We start from the raw sequence: 7538 nt of genomic DNA on the forward strand, positions 1-7538 counted from the left end.
AGGGAGACTCCATCTCAAAATAAAAAAAATAAAAAAAATAAAAAGAAGAAACCTAATGGCAGGGCTAAGGAATTATTTCTCTAAAGAGATAGAAATGGAAGAATGTGTGGGCAGTGAGTAGGAAAGTTTCTGTTCTTCTGATTTAAAATTATTATTAAAAATTATCCTTTGCAGCACTGCAGCTAATTTGAGTGTGTAGTGGGAGGGGTCAGAGTAGGAGAGCTGAGATTTCACTGAGAACCTCCAAATCAAAACTGTCCATGGAGGCTCAAGGCATAACACTATATCTTGTTTGTAACTCCTTTTTCACTATGTTTTATATGTGTTTATATGCAAATAAAATTATAATCATAGCAAAGATTCTGAAACAAATATATTCACTCAAAAGTCTGTATATTAAACCACTGGTGATACATTTTATTTTCTCTTTTTCCTTGTTCCTTTAAGGTGTTATTCATATATATCCATCTCATTTTGTAGTGGTTATATTCACTTCATGGATTAAATTTTGAATTCAGTCTTTTTACCCTAGCATTTGTTTATGGCAATTATTCCATGTTCTTGTTAGTTTTAAGATAATCGGATTAATGGCTATAACTGCCTGTTTCTGTAGTGTTTAACTGTTAAGTTTTACCAATTTGTCATAGTCATAAATAATGTTAAGAATGGGTACTAACATTTCTTTCAGAGAGGTGCTGTCCTGATAAAAATATATTGCAAATGCCTAAGGTACAAGGCAAGATATTAAGGCTTCAGTTAAGACAACAACTTTTGAGAAGAGTGGAGAATGAAAATGGAAATAGAGGAGACACTACTGAGGTTACGAGAGAGAGAGAGAGGAAGGTGAAAGCGGGAAAAGTTGCTAATAATACTGATATGCTCACCGTTGTTAAGCTTTATTTCCATTTTTTTCTTTAGAAATATGTAAAGAGAAAACATATTCTTGGTTCCTGATAACGATTGCCAAATTATTTCTAAAAGAGCTTCTCAATGACATTGCTATCAACATGAAATGAGAACAATGGATTCCTGAAAATATTAGCAGCTTCTGTGTGTTACACAGCATTTTCATGAATCTAATAGAATCAGTAATGGTGTTACAGTAGGTAGTTGGTCACACATGATCAGGGCAAGAGAGGGCTCCTTGCATCCCACCAGGAATGTCAGCTGAACATCAGATGACGGTCAGGCAGTTGTTAGCGGTCTCTCTAAAATAATAGTTGGGCACATCCAGCGCCAGGGAAATGTAGTCTCCCAATAGATAGAAAAACCTGAAACTGGTGATCAGCTTCCTGATAAGGTCTCAGGAGTTGGGTGACTGGGCTCGAGCATGAACACTAAGAGGAAAAATGGCAAAGTTTAACTGGTGTATGAATTCCTCTAGGAACACTCAACTGGTATGAGAAAAATGCCTGAAGTGAGCACATGCACAATTCCAGTAAACACACTGAGCATGCAGCCACTCCCAAGAGCTGGCAGGCCACTGCACATACAAATAGGCCACCCCAAGGGAAGAATTGGGAGAAGGGATGAAAGACCTCAGAAGTATGCTAACATGTAAAACTCCAAGTCAAAGATCAAACAGGGCACTTGATCTCTCAAGTTGCCTGCTTGGCCCTCTTCCAGGCACAATTTATTTCCTTTTATTCCTGCTCTAAACTTTTTAATAAACTTTCATGGCTGCTCTAAAACATGCCTCAGTCTCTCACTCTGCTTTATGCCCTTCAGTCAAATTCTTTCTTCTGAGGGAGTAAGAATTGAGGTTGCTTCAGACCCATACAGATTCACTGCTGCTGACATACTTTGGTGCCACATGACTTGGATACATTCCCTGGTGGTAACACACCTCTATGCCTTGCCTTCTTTGGCTGAAGGTGTTCAATCCTTGTACACAGTTTCCTTCTCCCCTTTCACTGTCTTGCTTACTAACCAACCCGCTTTCAGCCACGGTGGCTCTGCTCCCCGTGGCTGATCCCTCAGCTCACTCTGATGGGTGGCTTGCAGGGTTGGGAAGGACCTTGGAGTCTGCACAGAGTAGAACTGAGACACTAACGACCCTCCTGGATGAGAGGCTTGTGAGAGTGGTAAGTCTAAAGTATAAGACCATGCAATGTCTGCAGTTTCCTCTGCTTTTCCAACTAAAATTGGCTCTTTCCCCAAAACCCCCATGACCTGTTCTCCATGCGTATTCTGAAATGGCCGTGTGCACCACAAGACCGTCCATCTCTGCCTCTTCTTTACTTTCACCTCACATGCCACGTGACTTCTTAAATACATACTCCCCGTTATTCATGTACCTGTGGCTCTTGCATTAGCGTGGAGGCAAATACACAGGCTCTCTTGCAAATATCCCCTGAGATTTATTTGTTTTTACCCTACCAGCTCAGATTACTTCCAACTCTTCCCATCTGCTGGCACATTGCTGGGACCAACAGTAATTGGAACTCTTCCAGCTTCATAAAGAGTCTCTGCCAGCTCTTTATGACTTACCATATACTTTTTGTCCCTGTTATACTCCAGGGCTAAGTTTTTTGGTGGCTTTTGAAGCAGTTTGTCTGCCTGCATTGGGCCTCACTCGGTGGTTTTTTAAGGATCCCACCTACCTTCTTTTTTTGAGTTAGCACCCCTTTAGGAGGAAGAATAGTTATTCTCTTGTCATTTGCAAGTTCTTTCCCCAAGGCCCAAGTCCTCTGGAGGTTACTGCTTTATGTCAAGAGGGCAAATAAACGTTTCCCTCTCAAATCTAAGGGCTGCTGTTTCTGCAAGTATATGAAGGCTTTTTATGAGCATCCCTCTTGCTTCCTCCCACTTACTCCTACTCCTGTTCCCTCAAATTCTCTGACACTTCCATACCCTTTTCAACATGCATCAAGACCTTCAAGATCATATTCAAAGGGAGAGAAGTCCAGTCCCTTGCAGTAGTTAGCTAAAAAACAGGCTTCTCATCTACTCAAAGACCATGGGAAATAGGAAGCTGAGAAAAGAGATAATCGTTTTGTTGGTAGAATACTCTGAGTGAGAGTCACTGTAAGGTCATGGAGACAAGGATATAGCCCAGCCCAAGACCACAGGTTCAAGGGACCCATTAGAAAGAGATGAAGGTTGGTTCCAGGCTAACAGATTACCACTAGAACAGAGATAAAGACAAGGTTAAGACTGGTTATTTCAGAATCCCAAGGATGAACAGTTGGCTCTCTGTCACTCCGGTATCTCCTGTGTTCTCAAGTGGGTAACTGTGACAAGATGAGACCAAGGTTAAGGGTACACAGTAAGACAGATTTATTCCAAAATGCTAAGGACAAAGAGGGGATGCCCTATTCAGGATAATAGGAAAGTAAGAGGGACACCTTCTTTTTCCTTTTTTTCTCCTCTCTTGTCTCTTCACAGATGAGTAATTGCATCTCCATACCAGAGGATTTGCCCCTTGGATTATTCCCAAAAACTGGAAAAAGTTTGATTCCCCTAAACCTTAAAAAAAAAAACAAACTAGTTTTACTTTGTAATACTGTTTGACCTAAAAATGAACTGGGAGAAAATACAAACATCAGCCTGAGACCCCAATAACCTTATGCAGGAAATCCTCAAATTAGCCTCTTCAGTCTTTTACAACTGAGAGCAGAATAAAGAGGACAGAGGGAAAAAGAAGAACAAACACAAAAATAAGAGGCAGGCTCAACTATTGGCTGTTTTACAAGCTCTCCAGTCCCCTCCAGGTCGTCCTAAGGACACTCCTCCAGGTAACTGCCATTGGTATGGAAAGCCAGGCTCACTGGAAGGCAAACTGCCCCAATGGGTTAAATAGGAAAAAGCCCTGCATTGCTTGCCCCCTCTGCCGCAAGCTCAACCACTAAAACTGGACTGCCCTGAAGGCCAAAGGGCCCCCAGGATGGAATCCCAATCTTTGATGAGCTTGAGCTGAAGGGGCTCTCTACTCCAGCCAACTCCCAGATTAGACATCGTCAACAACAGGGCACGAGCAACTTTGGAGGTGGCAAGTAAAATTATAAATTCACCTTTCAGGTTCAAGAGCTTCCTACTATGTGCTAATATCCTTTGAGCAGCTGTCCTCCAAATCCTGTCAGGTAATGGGGTAAATGACAGCTCCTTCTCCTAAAGAAAAGGATCACGACCCTTTGGGGCAAAAATATACTTTTCAAAATGGGTGCCAGCTTAATATTTACTCAACCTCTAAATTTGTCTTTTGCTCTAATATCCCTATTTCTTCTGGGAAAGATACCTAAATCTTTAACCAATAACTTTGACTTGGACTGTCTTTCCTCAGGGGTTTAGAAATAGCCCACCCTTATTTGGATAGACCCTAGCAAAAAATCTAACTGAGCAATCTCTTGAAGGGGGATAACTCCTACAGTATATAGATAAACTCCTTATCTGCTCCCCCTTCACAGGACTCTCATGGCAACACATAGTACAAACCATGACTTCCTAACAGAAAGGGAAATGACTTCTGTCTAATTCAAAGAATATTGAGGTAAAGAAGTATTTTTGGTAAGAAAGGTTATACAGAAAGTAGATTTTATATGAGAAAGGATCTTGTATGGTAAATTATTGTCCTAAAGTAAAATGACTGTTTAAAAAGAGTTGTTTAAAATGTTGTTTAAAAAGAGGGATGTTTAGGACAAGTCAGAAAGTCCAAGCATGTCATAGATGTTCTGTGTAGGTCATAAAAAGATTCATGAAAGGGAATTTACATAAAGAAATAATATATAATTTTAAAGGTTATTAGGCATACTAAATGCTTCATACACTGCTACTATGACTCTTAAATGTACAGCTTGCCTGCTCTAAAGCCATTAAATTATCCCCCAGGTAAGGCCTGGGGACATACGGAGTTAGCCATGCCCCCTAGCTATGCTTGTAAGAGTCAAACCTTATCTGCACTTCCATCTGATGTCCTAGGCTCCACACCTAGTACATAACTAAAATCGTTTACTTACCAGGTTGTACACTAAAAGTAAAAGTTGCTAAGTGCTAACAGTGTAACATATATTTGAGGCTACTGGATAAACTGTTTTCAATGCAAGGCATGTAAGGAAAGTAGAACGTACTTTTAGTAAAAGATTATAAGAAGGCATAGGAATGTAATTTTTTTTCGCCTAGCTTAGAGGGTTAAAGGATTGTTATTAGGTGGATAGGATAAAGCTGAAGGTTAAAGCAAGTTGTAGGAGGTTTGTCAAAAAATTTTGTCAAAGAAATTCTGTGTGTGATCATGTTGGCTAAAGTTAAATGGGTATTTTTCAGTTTTTCCATAAAATTAACATTGGAATAAAAGCACAGCATGTTTTTTAAAGCATTTTTCTGTTCTTTAACAGAAAATTATAAAGGGTGATGAGAATCTTACCTTATGGTCAAACTGATTAAGATTGAATAGATTTGTCTAAAGGTTTTATTAGGAGCTGGATTTAACATTAATAGTACACTAAAGCAAAGGTAATATTTGGCCATAATCATGTGAAACTCCTGTAATTCTGATGTAACTTAGTATATATTATCAGTAATAGTTATAAGTATCAAATTATTTTGTGCCACAGAGGTTAACAAATTTCCTTGTCAATTGTGCCTTTGACTGTGGCTTCCCTAAGACCTTTTTAATCTACATACAATTGTTGTCTTGTTTTGATCCTCTTTAAAATGTGTTTTTATAATCAGCTATCAGACTCTAACTGGTGTTCTTAAATGCAGGTTTCTGATTCGGAGATTGTGACATGAGAATAGAGGAAAAACTTTCAGGACACTTAAGGAGAGCTGAAATGTTCACGAGTATTAAGCAGAGCATAAGTCAACTGTATGGACTGACCTAATAGAAGACTGAAATAATTCTTCTATTTACACCTTTTAACAATTGAGTAAAGTATACTCCTATAAACAAAATTTGGAGCATATTTGTTTCTCTCTACCTGATTTTTCTAGAATTAGGAAACTATGAATATTCTTAACATGTGAATATAGTTATTTGCATAAGTGCAGTAAGAATCTGTTTTCTTTTGCAACAGGACACAATTGGAAACTGGTTGTTTTACCAAGACTTTGTAAAGCCTTGCTAACTGGAATTTGTGCTTTCCTTTAAGGAATCATATTTGACTTATAGATCCAGTAAAAGCCCTTTGGGAAAACTGGCCTCATACCTACTCTACACAGTTCCTGTACAGGATTCCTGACCTGTGGTAAGTAAAGAATATCACTTTCTGACAGGCCCAGGAGCCCCGAGTTATCTTGGGACCTCAAGCAGAAAGGAATTTATTCAACTCATACAGTTATTTGATGGCACAGGTATTTGAAGATTTAAACCCATGGCTGGGCTTAAGGTTTTAAAAAGTCTTATCTGAGATTTCTCATGGAACAAAGTTCCATCAAAGCCAATTTGAAAAGTAACTCATATGGCAAATAGTTATTCTTGCTGTGCTTTATACAAATAGCCAGGCCAAGTTTAATAAGACTAAAGCTTATTTCACAAATAAATCAGTTCTATCATGATTTGTTTTTAATAGAAATGAGAACTGGTGAGAGAAAAATTATGTTAATGTACCATAGTACTTGTTATTAGATTCTAGTCTCATCAATAGTTTTTGAGATTTATCTGCAATTTAGACTAACCCTGCTTATTTCTGTGAACCAACTAGTGATCTCTAGCTTAAGCTCAAAAGAAATAGGAGGGATGAGTAATGCAAAAATCTGGATCAAGATTCTAATGCTGGGCACATATTGGAATTAGCTAGCAGCTCCATCCCCCTAAGTCTTAGCAGGCATGACTATAGCTTTCAGCTACGTGGGCATGGCAGCAGCTTCAGGATATTTTTCTGGAGCTGTCCTCACCCTGTTATTTCATTTTGACAACTTCTAAATCTAATAACCTGATTTGTCTTCTCTTGCCTTCAGGCCATCAAGCACAAGATAATCCTCAGTGAGTGATACATCCCCTTAATATTCAAGAGCCACCCTTCTGCAGGGGGCCGATAGAATGCCCCATCAGTGGGACAAGACAGAGGTGAAATCCTGCCCCTCTCTTCCTTGGACCTGGCTGGATACTGCTTTTACCATCCCATGGAGTCACACTGCCCTGACAGGTAACAAGAGCCTAAGGCCCACAGAACAACCACCACGGTCCCTCTGTCAGCAGGAGGCAGTTACAGAAGACTGACCTTCATCCATTTTCCCCAAAGAATTGGGGTCTTGGACTCTTGACGTGTGAAATGTTATAGTAGGCAGCTAGTCAGACATCAGCAGGGAAGGAGACAGCCCCTCTCCCCAACCAGGAGTGTTATATGACCATCAGGTGATGGTCAAGTGGTTGTTAACTGTTTCTCTAAAATAAAAGTAATGGCAAAACAGCAATTACTTATGCACAAACCTAATAATTAGTTGCATCAAGTGCCAGGGAAAGACAGTCTCCCAATAGACAGAAAAACCTGAAACTGGTGATCAGCTCTCTGATAAGATTTTAGGAGTCAGGTGAGTTGTTTCAAGCATGTGCACTAAGAGGCAAAATGGCAGAGTTTAACTGGTATACAATCTTCCTCTAC

General features: G+C 39.6%; 1 long non-coding RNA gene across 1 annotated transcript in view; it reads left to right on the forward strand.

The window, feature by feature from the left end:
* Positions 1-7258, forward strand: part of LOC129533268 (uncharacterized) — a 51170-nt gene extending 43912 nt beyond the window's left edge. The window contains exons 3-4 of the long non-coding RNA XR_008679377.2: positions 6087-6182; positions 6895-7258. This is a non-coding gene — a long non-coding RNA (uncharacterized lncRNA). The remainder of the gene's footprint in view (positions 1-6086; positions 6183-6894) is intronic.
* Positions 7259-7538: the final 280 nt, after the last annotated feature.

The sequence above is a fragment of the Gorilla gorilla genome, chromosome 3 (genome assembly GCF_029281585.2).
Source record: "Gorilla gorilla gorilla isolate KB3781 chromosome 3, NHGRI_mGorGor1-v2.1_pri, whole genome shotgun sequence".
NCBI classification, from domain to species: Eukaryota; Metazoa; Chordata; class Mammalia; order Primates; family Hominidae; genus Gorilla; species Gorilla gorilla.